The following is a 16,127-nucleotide window of genomic DNA, read 5'->3' on the forward strand; positions in this document are numbered from 1 at the left end:
AGGTTGAACTACAGAAAGAAAGAAGGGCCTTGTTCTTGGTGCAGGCTGTGCCACTGGCAGCCAGCAGGGTGTTTATCAGGAGTGGATGACCCTGGGGGGGAAGGAAGGTCAGGAAGCAGGATGGGGAAGAGGGAGGAGCTAGGCTGCCACGGAGTCTCAGCAAACCTCAGCAACTTCACTGGAGCCCACTGGTCTTGTAGAGCCACGAAGGGCCAAGGCAGGGGAGGACAGCGGTCCTGGGCAGGGGGTGGGACTCTTTTCAGCCAAGATGTGCCAAGAAGTCTGACAGCTGAGGCTGTGCTGGCAGAACTCCCCACACCAAGCGGCAAGAGGCCCTCAGCCCTGTGGGGAGCTCGGGGTACAGCATCCCTGTAGTTGGCTTGGCCCCCCTCTGGGCCCTGGTGCTCCCCTTCCAGTCCCTGCCACCTGCTTTCTGCATTTTGGACTCGGGCACTTGAGGTGGTCCCTGGTGAGGCAGACCACCCCAGCTGACTGCCCCAACTCACCTCCCCTTCTTCCTTGCCAACCGTGATGATGTTCGAGACAGCCTCCCTTGCAGCTAGAGTAGAGGTGGTCCTGGGGCCACATCCTGGCCCATGAGGCCAAAGTGGTGTCTTCTGCACCCCCCCCAGAAACTCGTCTGTCCTCCCGTTGCCACTGCCCCGTCCTCCTCTCATGGTTGATTTCTTCTTTTTCCTTCCTGCTCAGAATGCAGCCGTGAGGCTGACAGTGGACGGGCCATCTGCAGCCCATGTTGCAGCCAGGGCATGACAACTTTCTCCAGGGGTGCCGAGCAGAGAGATGGCTACAGCAGCTGGGGTGCCTGTGTGAGCAAGACAAGGTCATAACTAGTCAACCCCCCCCACTCCTGCTGCCGTGGCTGGGATTCTGTTGTGTGCAGGTGGGAGACACTCGGTGGAATATGCTGGAACACTCTCCCCTTTGCTCTAGCCCGAGTCCGCGCTGACCACTCAGTGCATTGTTCTGGAGCATCCAGTTTTCTAGAAACACGTGGGCTGGAGCTGGAGATTTTGGGTCTTGGACATGGGGTGCTGATGAAAAGTCTTAGAAGATAGGGAAGGGGTTCTACTGGGTGGATGTGGAGGGGGTTAGGCAGCATTAAACAAACACAGGGAGAGGGAGAGATTAAGTTCAATCACTGTGGTTCAATCGTGGTCCATTTCCACAGGCCCCACACAGGACTAGGGAGGGGGTATGGGAGACAGTGGGCCTCAAGCTGAGGCTGAATCTTGGGTTCCTCATGGATAAGCTGTGTGATCTTGGGCAAGTCACTTGGCCTCTTTGAGTTTTTGTTTGGAAAAAGATTTAAGGTGACTTGCAAACAGAGGTAACGCCCAGAAAAACATCTCAAGGAAATGACCGAGGAAATGGGGGAGAACAAGCCAATACCAGTGAGTAAAGCCACAGAGGCTGTGCTCGGAGGCTCCACACACTTGCTAGGAGGTCCTCCAGCAATCTGGGTCTCAGTCCAGCAGCCAATAAAAAGAACCAAATGCATCTAGTTTCAGATTCTCAGGACTCACAAAATCGGGCAAGGTGCTACTGGATTCAAGGAGAGAAAGGTCTCCACGGGTCTTCTTAGAGAGGACGTGGGCACTGGGGAAGCCTGTTCTGAAGTATTTATTCAAGAGCATCTTTCAAAAAGTGGCCAAGTAAGTTTGGAAAGCCCCGTCTGTCAGACCTCCTCCTCCTTGGGGAGTCCCACATCAACGTGTGAAAGGCTCCATAAATCTCACAGCAAACAAACTAGCTCCCAGAGCTTCTCGAGCACAGGGGGGCGCCTTCATCTTCTTCCTCCTGTCCTTGTTTCTCTGTAGCACCTGCCAACCAATGCGTCATGGCCGCATGCCGTCGCAGCTGCTGGGGCAGTGTCATCAACGGCCTTAACAAAATCTACGGAGTCCGCACGGCAGGGCGCTGGAAGGAGCCATTTTAAAACGAAACGCTCCACAATGTAGGTCAGTGATGACACGCGGAAGCACAGTGAAGTAGGGGTGTTCCGAGTGGGGGCGGTAGGGACAGAGGGCAGCACCTGCCTGCCTCACACCTGCCTCAGTACATGTGTGCAGATGAATCTCCCCTTCCTGGACCCAGAGGCCAGTCCCCTGCTGAGGGATTAGGGCCCTTCTTAGTGTCTGAGCTCTTCCTTTCTTTCTGGATTACGTGAGTTGAAATTTGTCATTTGTGGGTGTCCTCAAAGCAAAAGTCACCGTCTAGGACACCTTAGTGAAGTGGAAGTATACTACTTAGAACCACACACACATTTTTCCCGACGGGAAGGTCATGCGAGTGGGAGAAAGAGAGGCCTGGTGTGGGGGGTCATTCCCTGGGGCCCCCTGCAGAAACCCTGGGCCTGCTTCTGGAGTGTGGCCAGCATGGAATGGCGGTCTGCAGCCTTGACCTTGGCAGTCCAGGCCGGTTTCTTTGGGTGGGTCAGTTTGGAAGCTTCTACAGAAGCAAAAGTCTGCCTCTCAAAGTCACCCCACCGTCCTCCAGCTCATTGTCTTTCTGGGCTTGGGCGAGGGCTCTTCTTCCACCCTCAGAGCCTGAGGATGGGGTGGAAGTCATACGGCCCTCAGGTAGGAGCGAAGCCTGACAGGTGTCTCCTGGGGACGGGGCTCAGGGACCTGTCTCATCCAAGGAATGAACTGAAGACCTAAACCAGGGAGGTATGAAGCTCCCAGGCTCCTGATAAAAAGTCAGATACCCCGGCGGCACACCAAACTTCTCTGTATCTGAGTTTTCAGGGGGAAGATCCTGGGTATCTGTATTTTAACAAGCTCCAGGCAGCTCTTGTGACTGGGTGGGGCTGGGGGCTCACCGTCCTGCTCCTTATCTCTGCTGTGAAGGTGGCTCCCCATTATTGCTTCTCATCTGGAAATGTCCCAGGGAAGTTGGCTGCGGGGAGGGCAGGCCAGATGGAGGTGTCTTCCTGAACTGGCAGGTGTGCAGCGCTCGAATGGGCCTTTGCAGTCCCAGCACTTCTCAGTTTATTTGACCTCTGCATCTGGGGTTTGCCCAGACCCAGCTTGCCCACGGAGCTTTCGGTAGGACCCCGAACCCCAGGCACCCTCTCCCTTCCGCCTTAGTGCCTAGCTGTGTTTCTCAAACTTGAACCTGCCGTCTGGGGATCTTGCTAAAATGCAGATTCTGATTCAGTAGGTCTGGGGTGGGGCTTGACAGTCAGCCTTTCTGCTCAGCTCCCAGGTGATGCAGATGGTGTAGGTCCACGGACCTCACGCTGACGAGGGAGGCCCAGGCCGGCTAGCACTGTTGTTTGGTGCCTTCTGACTGTTCCATGTGCAGAGTAGGTCCTCCATTTCCCCCTACGCATCCCCCACGCTTAGCTCAGCCTGCGACCCCCACCCCCACCCCGGACATGTTGTTTAAGTTAAGGTGGGCCCCAGGGGAGCTACCAGAAAATTATGAACCCGACCCAATCGATCTGCAGGGTTCCATGGCCCAGAGCCGGGACCAAGGGAAATTAGAGGAAAGCATCTTTGCCCCTCTCTCAGCCCTAGGCTGCCTCAATTTTGATTCCCGTCTCTAAATCCCCTCACCCCACTCATTCTTTGCCTTTCTGTCTTCACTTCTATGGGATTGAAACTAACAACCTTCAATTTTCAGTACCTAATTTCCTTCTTGTAGGTTTTAAATTATCTGTGTGACTCATCTCTCCCTCTGCTTTTTGAAAGTCTACCTCTCCCTGTCCCCTGCCCATCCCCACACCCACTCACTCCCTGAATGTGTCACCTTGCTTTGTCATGGCACCCTCCTCTCCAGGGCACACAGCCTCTTGATGCTTCCCCTGTCCACACCTTGTTAACCCCCTCTTGGTTGTTTCCACACCCGGCCTCAGCTGTCACTCTCTTCTGTCACTTGTTGTGTTTCTGCAGAAGACCCACACAGCCTCTAGGAGGAAGGGGACCATTCACTGGTCGTGGAGGCTCCCACACAGGCTGGGACCCAAATGCAGCTTAGAAACTCATGGATTCTTACGATTTCATTGCTCTTCACCTCACCCCATGTCACCGGGTAATGTCCAGGTTGTCCTAACTGGCATCTGTGGGTCAACCCATAATGGGAGGAAGTGGGGACTGGCTTGGAGCTGGGGTCGGGGAAGTGGCTGGGCTGCCCAGTTGCACCGGAAGGAGTGTCCGTGAGGGTGTCCTGACCCAGGTCCGGGATTCCACCCAAACAGCTCAGTGCAGTGGTTGGTGCCTGGTGGCTAAAGTTACAGACACCACCTTAATGTGTGTCCCAAACCCACACGATCTGTCCTTTAGGGCCACACCGTGGATCGGGAGTATCAAGAAGGCCGGGATCATCCAGGACAAGGGGAGAGCGCCCTCCATAGCTCAGCAGGATTTCAGGCCCCCCATGGATGCACTAGAATTCACAGGGTGTACTCTCAAGCCAGAGCCAGAAAACATTGCTCCAGAGACTTAAGGGGTGGGTGCCAGAGTTTCTCTTTTCTCCGCAGTGAAGACAGCCTGGTACAAGATACAAGACTAGCATTGGAAGGCATACCATTCCAGGTGGTGCTGGAGTTTGAAAGAAGGTACATACGCTTTCCCCTTTATATTATTATTTTCAGTATTATTTATTTACTCTTTATTATCTTATGATTTATTCTTATGTTATTATTATTTTTTAAGTGTGTCGAAAGCGGAGTCGTAAGCTGATAGATGATCTAGCACAGTTTGCTTTGCTAGAAGCCACCATCTGGGGGGAAGCCTGCTCTCTGTGGTGGAGACAAGCTCCTTATCTCATCAAGGTGTGACTTTCAACACGTGTGTCTGTTGGGTTGTTTATCCTTTCCTAGCACGCTTTTTAGAACTCTGTACATTGCAGATTTCAACACTTTATTGGCCGTGTTGGTGACAGTGTTTTTCCCCAAACAATTATTTTTACATTGAGCTTGCAATGGCCTATTCTGAAAAAATTTGAAAAATTTATGTCATCAGACGTGTTTATCTTTCTTTGATAGCTTCTGAATTCCTGGGCCATTATGGCTAGTCTAAGGCAAAGCTATTGATTTTTGTGTGTTCCAGAAGTTTCTTTTTCTTGGGTTTTCTAGGTGTCTGGACATGCAAAGTTTTACCGATGTTTTTTCTTGTTGTATTCATCATTTTTGTTAGACCCTCTAATATAACATTAAATTATAATGATGGTGGCAGGCATCTATATTTGGTTTCTGAACCTCATTGGTTTAGTTTTAATATTTTACCATTTGGGGGGATATTTTTTGAGGATTTTTGGTAACAGATTTCATCACAAATAGTTCCATGATTTCCCTTACTTTGGAACTAACTGCTGCACTTTTATCAAATAATTCCTCAATTATTGCAATCATTTGGGTATTGTTCTTTAATTTTTTTTAAGTTTTTACTTATTTATTCCTTTAAGCAATCTCTACACCCAGTGTAGAGCTTGAACTCACAACCCCGTGATCCAGAGTCACGTGTTCTCCCCGCTAAGCCAGCCAGGTGCCCCTGGTTTCTGTTCTTTAATTTGTCAATCAAATGTATTAGGAGAATGGAGCTTCTAATTTGTACCACCTTTGCGTGTTTACGTAATATCACGTGACCATAGATTATTACTCTTCTGATGCACTGCTGAATTTTATTCAGTCATGTTAGGGTTTTTACGAACTTACATAAGTAAGATCCACATATAGTTGATTCTATCTTTACAACAGGCTGACCTCACAAAATTAAATAGGAAGCTTTCCATCTTTTTCTATGAGCTGCAAACATTGAAATATCATAAAAAATATCATTTAAAAAATCTATTCTTAAAAGGTTGGGTAGAACTTAGCTGTGAAAACATCTGGTTCTAGTGGGTTTTTTTAAAGAAAGTAGATATTACTTTTCTAATTTTCTATTATTAATTGATCTTTTCATGTTTCCCTCTTCTTGGCTGAATTTTGATAATTTTGAACTTTCCAGGTAGTCTCCTGCATCCTCAAGATTTTCAAATGTATTGCCATGACGCTGTATGAGAAGTCACCTGTAATTGTACAGTCCCGCCCACATTGATGAGTATGTCTCCTTTCTTATCCCTGATGAATGGTCAGTTTATGGTAGGGCAAATCAAAATGGAAAAAAAGAAAAGACTCCCCCCACACACACACACATGTGCAAACATACATAAGCATTACATTCAAAGCAAAATACCACTTTATGCCCATCAGCCTAACCACAATGGGAAGAGGGGGAATGCCCAGGTAAGGAGTTTGTGAAGCCGAGGCAGAAGTGGGCTCTTTCCTCATACACAGGCTGCAGAAAACGTAAGTTATTGTAATGGTTTTAGAAAATAATGGGGCAGGGTCTTTTTTTTTTTTTTAAGATTTTATTCATTTATTTGAAAGAGAGAGAGTGAGCACAAGCAGGGGAAGGGTCAGAGGGAGCGGGAGAAGCAGACTCTCCTGCTGAGCAGGAAGCCTGACGTGGGGCTCGATCCCAGGACCGCAGGATCATGACCTGAGCCGATGACAGCTGCCCAACCAACTGAGCCAGCCAGGTGCCCCGGGCAGGGTCTTTCAAATTGAGAACCCATATCCTGTGTCTGCCCCAATCCCACTCCTGGCATTGATGCCATAGAGATAAAAGTACCAGTGACTGGTGTGTAAGGATATTTAAGTAGGGGGGAAAAAGCCTGGAAAGTGATTAATTCTAAATACAAGAAAGGTTTAATCAATTGGGGTCCATCCACAGCCTGTTATAATGCCTTTAAAAAGAAGGAATTCGAGCTAAACCAGCTGATTTGGAAAAATTTTCTGCAAGGTGTTGTTGGTTGAGGAAGTCAGTTGCAAAGAGCTACGTATATGGGTTGTAAGCAATGGCAAAAAAAAAAAGAAAAAAGAAAAAACAAAACAAACAATCCTGTGTGTGGATGTGGAGAATTGGGACAGAGAACGTGGTCCTCGTGGGGACTATAGGCAAGGTGACAGGGAATGGAGAGACTGGTAGGAAAAAGAAACAAAAGCTATGCTAAAAAGAAAAACATACCATCACCCATGCATGTAGAAGGTAATACCATAAATATAAAATTATATGTGCAGATGTGTATTTTTTATGAAGAAGCTAGGAGAAAGGTGGAGATTTAAGTATCTACCTGTTGAATGGAGGGATGCCCGTAATTTACAATACAGTGAAAAACTAGCAAGTTGAATCAGTACCGTACAGTTATATAGCCACGAGAGCAAGCAGAGAGAACTCCGTATGTGTGGGTATGCTCGTGTTTCTGTTTGTAGGAGCGGGGGGCGGGGGGGCAGAAGGACCGATGACCACTTTTGCCAGTCTCATCTTTATCCATCTTTATGTATTAAGATTTCATGTGCTACGACATGTATGTATTATTTTGGTTATCTGAAAACCATCAAAAAAGGAAAAAAAGCACAAAAAGAGAAAGAAAAACGAATCTGTAGTTATTACTAACATTTTAAAATATAAGCTTCTGGTGCTTTCTTTATTATGAAAGGCTGTCAGATACTTACCGATAGGAGTAGGTTGTCCCCTTCTTGTGATGTTAGCAGCCACCGATGACCGTTGCCTGTGCGTACTGATTGATTACAGGTTACAAAGTGGTGATATTACCATCCTATTGTTGCTTCTTGATTTATTAGCTGAACTCCTTCTAGAAAGAGAAACGTCCTCTCCTCTACTATTTGATTGCAATAGTAACTTTAAGGACTCTACTGGTTAGATCATCTTGCTATGCAGAAGTCAGTACTTAGTCTTTACACACACACACACACACACACACACACACACACACCCCATGGCAGGTAAGGTAGCCGCAGATTCTTTGGCGTTTTCCCAGTGAGACATGAGCTCTATGTCCCTTCCCCTGAATTGGAGTGGGCTCTGTCCCTGCTTTGACCATTATTTCAATGGCAGAAGTGATGCTGTGCCTGCTTCCGGGCCGAGGCCTCAGGCCCTGGAGGCTTATCTCTTGGAGCATTGGCGCTCTGAGCGGAGGGCAGTTACAGAAGCAATCTGGCTGTTCTGCTGGAGATGCTGTGCACGAAAGCCCGGGAAACCGCCTGGGGCGAGAAAGCCCAGCTGAACCTGGCCTCTCGGCCATCCCTATTAAGGGGCCCAACTGGGAATGAAGCTGTCCCAGGTCCTCCAGACTCACCTCGTCACCACGTGAACATCATGGGGTAATCCCAGTCAGTGCCACACGGGGACGAGTTGCTCAGCCAAGCCTTTACCAAGTTCCTGACCCACACAATTGTGAGACATAACGCAGTTTGTTGTCTTAACCCACTCGGGTTTGGGGTTTTGTTATGCAGCCCTGGAACACACACACACACACACACACACACACACACACATACACACACACAAGCACCACATTCAACACCTGTTCCTCAGAACTGACACATCCCAAAATCACCCTAGTCTGAGCACCATGCTTGACCCTATCCTTGTATCTTATCCCCCAACGACTCTACACTTTCTCTGAACCCACCGTCTCTAGTCCAGTCCAGCGACATCCTCTACCAGATCAAACTTCTGGAAATAACCCACCCTTCGTGTCCACATCAGTTAAGTTTCTTCAGCAAGCTACTGATTCTGACACTTACGCTCCAGATAGACTTGTTGGAAGGACATACAGCAAGGTTACAGAACAGAAGCATGGTCTGGGCAGCCTGGCTTCGGGAAGGACAGCCACTGTGAAAACTCGGGGAGGTCTCAGCAGCTGGAGTTCATGGACATGCTCTCCAGAGCCTTGAGATAACTCACTTCTACCCACCTTTGGCCCCACAATGGTTTCATTCAAAGGTTGAAAACGATTTTGTTTGAAATTTTCGAATCTGATCACTCAGCATGGGTCAGCTGCACAGCCAGGGAGCCGAGCTGGGTGGCACGTCCATGGTCACTGTGGAGATTTCTGTGAGCTGACCGACACCTTTCTGGAAGTTCATCATAGTCCACCTGTTGGCTACATGCGCTCACACACTTGACCTTTCTTCCCGATGATCCAGAGGTGACCCTGGATAATAGGTCAACTGCAAAAGCACTCAGCCCTTCCATGGGGGGCGGTGGGGAACCGCCCAAAGTTGTCACCCACTGCTGCACCTAGAAATACATTCTCGAGTTCCCTGTCCATGCTCTCCCAGGGGTGCCAGTTTCTACTGGGGTTTCACTGTGAGCCTGTTGATAGTCTGCAGCTTGGGAACCAAGTGTTAAATGTAACTGTAACCAACATTACTGATACACAATACTGTGAGAAGTAAAGAGGGAAGAGAAGCACAGGCAGAAACAAGACTTGTTTTTGCAACTGGTATTTAAGACCCTCCACAACTGTTTCATGTTCCCCTTTCCTTTGGCCACCACCTCCGTGGGTGGAGTCCTTTGGAGCGGCCCAATTTGTCATTCCTCAGCCATCTGAGCTGTCCCTGGATGGTCTGTATAGGACTACAGTAGTTTCGGTTAACTCTTATTTTGGGATATAATAATACAAGATGCATAAAACGTTCCACTGGATTTCACATAGAAAATTTCCAGAATATATATCTTTTGGGGGGTGGGGCATTTCTCTAATTGTGCAAGGAAACGACAGCAAGGTCAGGTGGCATTCTCAGTTTCCAATGAAGGGGAACTTTTTTGGGTCACTTGGCACTAACACCCTGAGACCAGCGGGGCCTGGAGGTATGAGGACAAGAAGTCACATTTATGAGTGGATCGTTAGGTAAAAACATGAGATATGTCATCATCTCTTGTCTATGTCCACCCATCTCCACCTATGCTTCTAGCCTCCAGAGGCTAGATCATCTTAATCTTCAAGATCCTATCTCAGCTGCTAACTCAGCTGAATGTTGATACAAGTTTAAAAAAATCCAGTGATTTTTCAGGCACAGTTAAGAAAAAGAAGAGCATTCTGCCAATGCATCTTTAGGTATCTCTTAAGACTTCCCGATACATCTATAGTTCTTGAAATAACCACACAGATGTTGCTCTCCTTTTTTCTATTTTAACTCCTTCTGAGTCACAAGAAACAAAATAGCACACAGAGATTTTGACAAGCACCCAGGGTGGATATAGTTTATGTGAGAATTCAAAGCCATTCAAAAATGTGGTTGAGGGGGTAGGTAAAAAGCATGGTTAAAATAATCTAATTTTGACTTCGACTTTGACCTTAGTCACTGAAAGGGCAAAAATCTAGATGCCTGTCTCAGTGTCATTTTGGGAATTTCTGAACTTATGGCTGCTTGGCGGTCATGTGATCATGCCAGTTCCAATGGGAGAAATGCATGCAACAGAAGCACAAGCTCATTGTAAATAGTCGGATACTCACTTCCAATAATAGGAAGCATTTAGCGGTCACTGAGAGTGAAAAATCTCCTTCCCTGCTTTATGTGTTGAGGTCCTATCAACCAATTGAAATATGAATGTACATTGACTATTGCAAGAGCAAAATGTGGCCAAAACTAATGATAATACCAGCTGTCCTTTTAAGGTACAAAAATTAAGATGTTTCAAATGGTTAAACAAATAGACAAAACAAAAGGGAGTTAAAACAAGTAAAAAGAGAGAGTGCATGTCACCTGCACAATATAGTAAGCACACTGTGTCAGCTTTGGGCAGAGAGATGTATGTGAGCATATAAATAACATTAAAAGGCAGACAAGAAAGAAAGGAGGTCACGGAGATTCAGTGGAATCACCCTGAATTCTCTTATGCTTTTACTTTATTTGCCTGTCAAGAGATTTCTGGGTCTTCTACAGATAACAAAAAGCGAATCTGAAGGAAAAAAATATGTATTTAATGGAAAACCTTGACTGATGCCAAGTGTTGTGTAAGTATCACAGAGAACAGAAAACACGGGGTAATGTGATGAGTGGTTTAGGGACCACAGGAATGCTGTGTTTTATTCACACCTTTCAGAAAGCACCCACAGCACAGCATAATGCAGCAGAACTGCTGGGCATAAGCAAAAAGGTAGAAGGCCGCTTGTAATGTTCGGTTTTTAGCCAAAGGTAAACTACATGGCATCTCCAAAACAGTGAAACTGCTTTGGTACACATTTATCCCAAATGCTCAAACAAATGGCATAGCATCTATGCTGTGTTAGAAAGACTGCTCGATCAAAAGAAGTGGAATCAGGGTGCCTGGGTGGCTCAGTCCCTTAAGCATCCGACTCTTGATTTCAGCTCAAGTCATGATGTTGGGGTCATGAGATGGAGCCCCACATCGGGCTCCATGCTGGGTGTGGAGCCTGCTTAGGATTCTCTCTCTCCTTCTGCTCCTGTGCTCTTCCACTCATCCCCCACCCCCTGCTCTCTTTCTCAAAGAAAGGGAAAAAAAGAAAGTGTAATCATACACTTGACAGATAACAGTACTGGCACAGAATCTGCTAACAGCCAACAGTTGCATGTGGAAAAATAGCTGATTTACTGGAAGCCTTTGAAGAAGTCATCTTGAAAGCACAAGTATTTTGGACTCGACATGCTATAAGGTCCTGCTGTCCTTCCATTCCAGAGCTGTGCGTGCAATGAGAGTTGAAATGCAGACAGAATCTGAGACAATTTTTTAAAATATTGAATGCTGGTCACATTGCTTCATGGCACGTTATTAGATTCAAGGTTTAAGAAGAAAGTTTCTCAAGCGCTTGTAGGGAACCCCAAGTGCATGGGGAAATATTAGAAATTTAAAAATGAAAGTGAAGGTGATCATCATAATCCTGTGTCTTCGCTTGGGTTCCCCAGAAGGCAGAGCCCAAGGTCCAGGCTTTTGTGCCAGAACCTCATCAAGGTATGTAACCTTACGTGGCAGAGGTGAGGGACGGGGTGGTAAAGCAGGGAGGGAGCAAGAAGTACAAGGGTGTGCTGTGGCCTTTGCCACAGGTGCTGGAAACTGAGGTGCTTCTCGGGATTGTCCATCTGGGGGATAGAGGCAGACACATTTCTCCACCAACTGCTCTCTCCCATTGGTCAAAACTCCGCCCACTGGACCTGAGTCCCTTGCATTTCCAGCTTGCACATGTATGGGTGCCTTGTGTGATGGATGTGTCCTGGGATAGGTAGTGAGAGGCATGGCCCTGGCCTGGACTAAGTGCCACCAGGCTGCACCTGTTGTGAGGTGGGCTGGAGCCCCAGCAGAAAAAGCTGAGAAGATTGGAATTGGCTCCTAAGAGGTGTTCAGATAGTTGGCTTCTGAGAATACTGTACCAAAGGCACCTTCTTCAAACAGTGCTCAATGAAATTGCATTATCACTAGCGATGGTATCTTTAATTCCAGGAGTTGAGGAAGAGATAAACCTTGGTTGATGACCACAAGAGATAAAGAAAGGAAAGCTTAGTAATTTGGTGATAACAGCACTTTCATGGGCGCTTCTCCCAAATGGCACAGCAAACACAAAACCTTGCTCCTCCACCAACCTTGGTGGGAGGTGGTAACTGTGTAGTTTCTTACATGTGCCACGTACTGACCACAGGAGCCACGGAATGCTGATGGTGCAGAGGAGTGATGATCTCTGCACCATGATGTCAAACTTTAAGAATTAAAGTATTCACTTTGAAAAATACACCTGCAGTGATAATTACACATTTTGATTTATTCTTCAATATCAGCAATTTTTTTCTTTGGTGGTGTCTATCCATTCAGGCCTTAGATGTGGCCAGGTATTGAGTTTTCAGCTAACACCGAACCATTCAGCATTTACCTAAAATGTGCATTTGGTTGGCCTCTAATTAATATTATCCTAATACTCTAATAATATTTTAGTGACTGTACTGGGCACTGTTTGCTTGGTGTTTGGGTTACTGAAAAGCGCGTGGTCAAGTGTGTGTTCATCTCTGTCAATTGTTGGGCCCTTAGAGTGGGCAATAAGGAATTCTGTTATGGCTTAATCTCACTCTCCTACTTTTATTTTCTTTTTGCTCTTATTTCCTCATCTAATAACATCGAATACTTCAAAGATACTTTTTGTGAAAGTTGTAACAATGTGTCATTAAGAAATACCTCTCCCCACCCCTGCGGATGCCTCCGAGGTGACCACTGGCATTCCTATTGGCCATTTCTCCTGGAGCGTACCTTGTTGGTGTATCATGGTGTATCACTTTTAGACATTTTTGATTGATTTCCTGTTCTTGTAGGTGAGGGTTTTGCTCCCTCACACTTCCTTCCCCTCCCTTTATCTTCTCAGTAGGGTTATTTTCCAGTTTCTGGTTGAGTCGGTACTTAGCATTCACGTTATTATGACTACATTAATATTATTCACTGTGGAGCCAATGTGTTGTGTTCCTGGAATTGATAGCACATTCTTCCCCACCCCCTCCCGGAGCTGATAAGGGGTTTTTTGGGTACCTATCACCAATTTTCCAAAATGCTCCAATTTGATCGTCGATTATTGCCTAGCAGTAATTTTTCAGAATGCTCAAACCCCACAAATTCTATGTTCTTTCTCGAGACTGGTCTGGACTGATCGCTCCAGGGGTCCTGAAGTTCCCTTTGCTGCTCTCCTATGTTGAGCCCTGTTTCCAGGATCCTGGGACCCCCTCTTTCTTGCTTACTCCCTCATTTTTGCCAAAGCACATACATTGTCTCTTCTTGAGGAGGGGTAAACTGGAGGCAAATGTTAAAGTCCTTACCTGTCTCGAAGGATCCATTCTCTCCCTTCATACCTGATCTTTACTTGGGGTCCGAAAAGATTTCCAGGTTGAACCCAACATTGTCTCAAAACTGTGTAGTTGTTGCCCCACCATCTTTCATCACTCAGCATTGTTGAGGGTCTGATCCTAGTTCTATTTCACTTCCTTTTTATTGACCATTTTTTTTCTCCTTGAAAGCTCTTTATAGACTTGTCTACCCCTGCTGTTCTAGAAGTCTGTAAGGGTGTGCTTTGCAAAGAGTCCATGTCCATTTATTGAGCTGGGCACCTAGTGTCCCCTCATTCAAGAGAGTACTGTACTTCTGTTCCGGGAACTTTTCCTGGCTCACTACTACCAAGACGATACGATAATATGCTTTCTAGCATTTTTTTCCCCATTCTATACCAAATTCCTTTGGACAAATTTTGGACACCATCCTACGTGCCACGCCCCTTCTTTCCTATGACCAGCCTCTGAGCTTTGTCTTTTCTCTCCCATTGTACAGCAGCTAAGTGTGTGGGCTCTAAAGCCAGGTCTTGGTTCTGGTTATTGCTCCATGGTTTTGCTGTCTGCTCAAGGTTCGTTTTTCTACTCAGCTTTATCTTTCAAGCCTTTAATTAACATACCTTATACAATTTCTGATACTATAGGTTTTTAAAAATTTTAAGCTATTTTAATTCAATTAATTAACATATAATATATTAATGGTTTCAGAGGTACAAGTCCGTGATTCATCAGTCTCATGTAACACCCTGTGCTTCTTACATCACATGCCCTCCTTAATGTCCATCACCCAGTTACCCCATCCCTCCACCCCCCTCCCCTCCAGCAACCCTCAGTTTGTTTCCTATGATTAGGAGTCTCTTATGGTTTGTCTCCGTCTCTGGTTTCGTCTTGTTTTACTTTTTCCTCTCTTCCCCGATGATCCTCTGTTTTGTTTCTTAAATTCCACATATCTGATATTATAGTTTTAATTTCCAAAAATGTTTTCCTGTTTTCCAATTTCTTTTTTTTTAAGATTTATTTATTTATTTGAGAGCGAGAGAACATGTGCATGTGCAGAGGGGGAAGGGACAAAGGGAGAGGGAGAGAATCTCAAGCAGACTCCATGCTGAGTGCAGAAACCAATGAGGGGCTCCATCTCACAACCCCAAGATCATGACCTGAGCAGAAACCAAGAGCCAGAGGCTTAACTGACTGAGCCACCCACGTGCCCCAATGTTTTCCAATTTCTACCTACCTGCCCGCCTATTTATCTCTCTTTCTCTCCCCCTTCTCTCTTTGCTTAGAGATCCACACCCTTCTTTTGTTTCTCTGAGAATGTATACCATGTGGTTTTGTTTTTGTTTTTGTTTTTATGCCCTCATATTTCTCTCTCTTTTGAGTTCCTTTTCTCCCAGATGTTATTCCAGTTGCTATCTTCCATGTAGACAGTTGTCCTCTAATGTCTGGCAATGCTTGGCATTCCATTTATATTTAAGACGACACACCACAGCTGATTGGAAGCACTGAGTGGATGGTGCTTGTCCCCTGCTGGGCTTTACCATGGGTGATGGGTCTTTATGTTGGGGGACCCCTTGAACATCAGTACCTGTAGGTGTCTTTCTCTGGGGTCATTTGTTTCTGCAGAGAAGAATCTTCTAATCTCCTGGTTGAGGGACTATTGCCTGACTGCGAGTTTTTGAAGGTGGGACTGAAGAAGGGGACTGGCAGTCTCAATATTTGGCACAAGGTCCATTTGGGAAAGGCTGGGACTGAGTGACAATACTGTAAAGCTCTTCCTCAAAGGTATGTGGTTTCAGGAGACCCTGGCTTTATGAAATGACTCACTTCTGAGAATTTGGAGAGGCCATATTCTATAGTAAAGCAACTCAAGATTGGTCTTTTTTTTTTTTTTTTTTCCAGAACTGAAAATTTCTTGAGTAAGACATGATTTAATTTCTGGGGTTCCCATGATAAACACACCCTTCAGTCCTGATTACCACCCTTTTCAGATGGCTTTTATATTGGTAAGACCTGTTGTTTCTGGCAGATAAAACGTGCAGGCTTTGTATGCTCTCTACCTCAAGGTCAAAGGTTATAGTTCAATGATAGCCCCTCCCACTACCATTCTAGATGGCATTCCTTCTCTAATCTTGTATTCTGTGCACTAGAGAGAACGAGAGTGAGGTAGATTGGCCAGAACCCACATGGTGGATGTAATATCTTCTAGTCTTCCTCTAGGTTATTCCAAGGGATCCTGACCTTCTACACTCACATAGTGTGGACCAGCATTTGGTCCAAATCTGTGTTCGTCCAATCAGCAAACTCTTAGAACCCTAGACATGGAGTTCAGTATTTCCAATGAGTGCACACATCTGTAAATTCAGCCCAATCCAAAATTCTGCTCTGCCTACTCTTATTAAGTGCTCTCAAAATCCAAACCTGGACTTTTGTTAATTAAGCAATTAATTCAAACAATTTCTGTAATTTCTTCTGGAATTTTCTTCCCTACTCCGAT

At 46.1% G+C, this 16,127-nt stretch overlaps 1 long non-coding RNA gene across 3 annotated transcripts; it reads left to right on the top strand.

Annotated features, from left to right (window-relative positions):
* The first annotated feature begins 1,043 nt into the window (after window positions 1–1,043).
* LOC103674889 lies at window positions 1,044–7,438 on the top strand. 3 transcript variants are annotated; one of them, XR_571731.2, is made up of 6 exons: window positions 1,044–1,673; window positions 1,839–1,979; window positions 3,918–4,056; window positions 4,308–4,582; window positions 4,680–4,798; window positions 5,973–7,438. It is a non-coding gene; the product is annotated as an uncharacterized LOC103674889 (long non-coding RNA). The 3 variants fall into 3 exon arrangements; XR_571729.2 differs by having other exon boundaries at window positions 4,505–4,582; XR_005834568.1 differs by having other exon boundaries at window positions 1,839–1,975; window positions 4,505–4,582.
* Window positions 7,439–16,127: the final 8,689 nt, after the last annotated feature.

The sequence above is a fragment of the Ursus maritimus genome, unplaced genomic scaffold (genome assembly GCF_017311325.1).
Source record: "Ursus maritimus isolate PB19 unplaced genomic scaffold, ASM1731132v1 scaffold_14, whole genome shotgun sequence".
In the NCBI taxonomy this organism is placed as follows: Eukaryota; Metazoa; Chordata; class Mammalia; order Carnivora; family Ursidae; genus Ursus; species Ursus maritimus.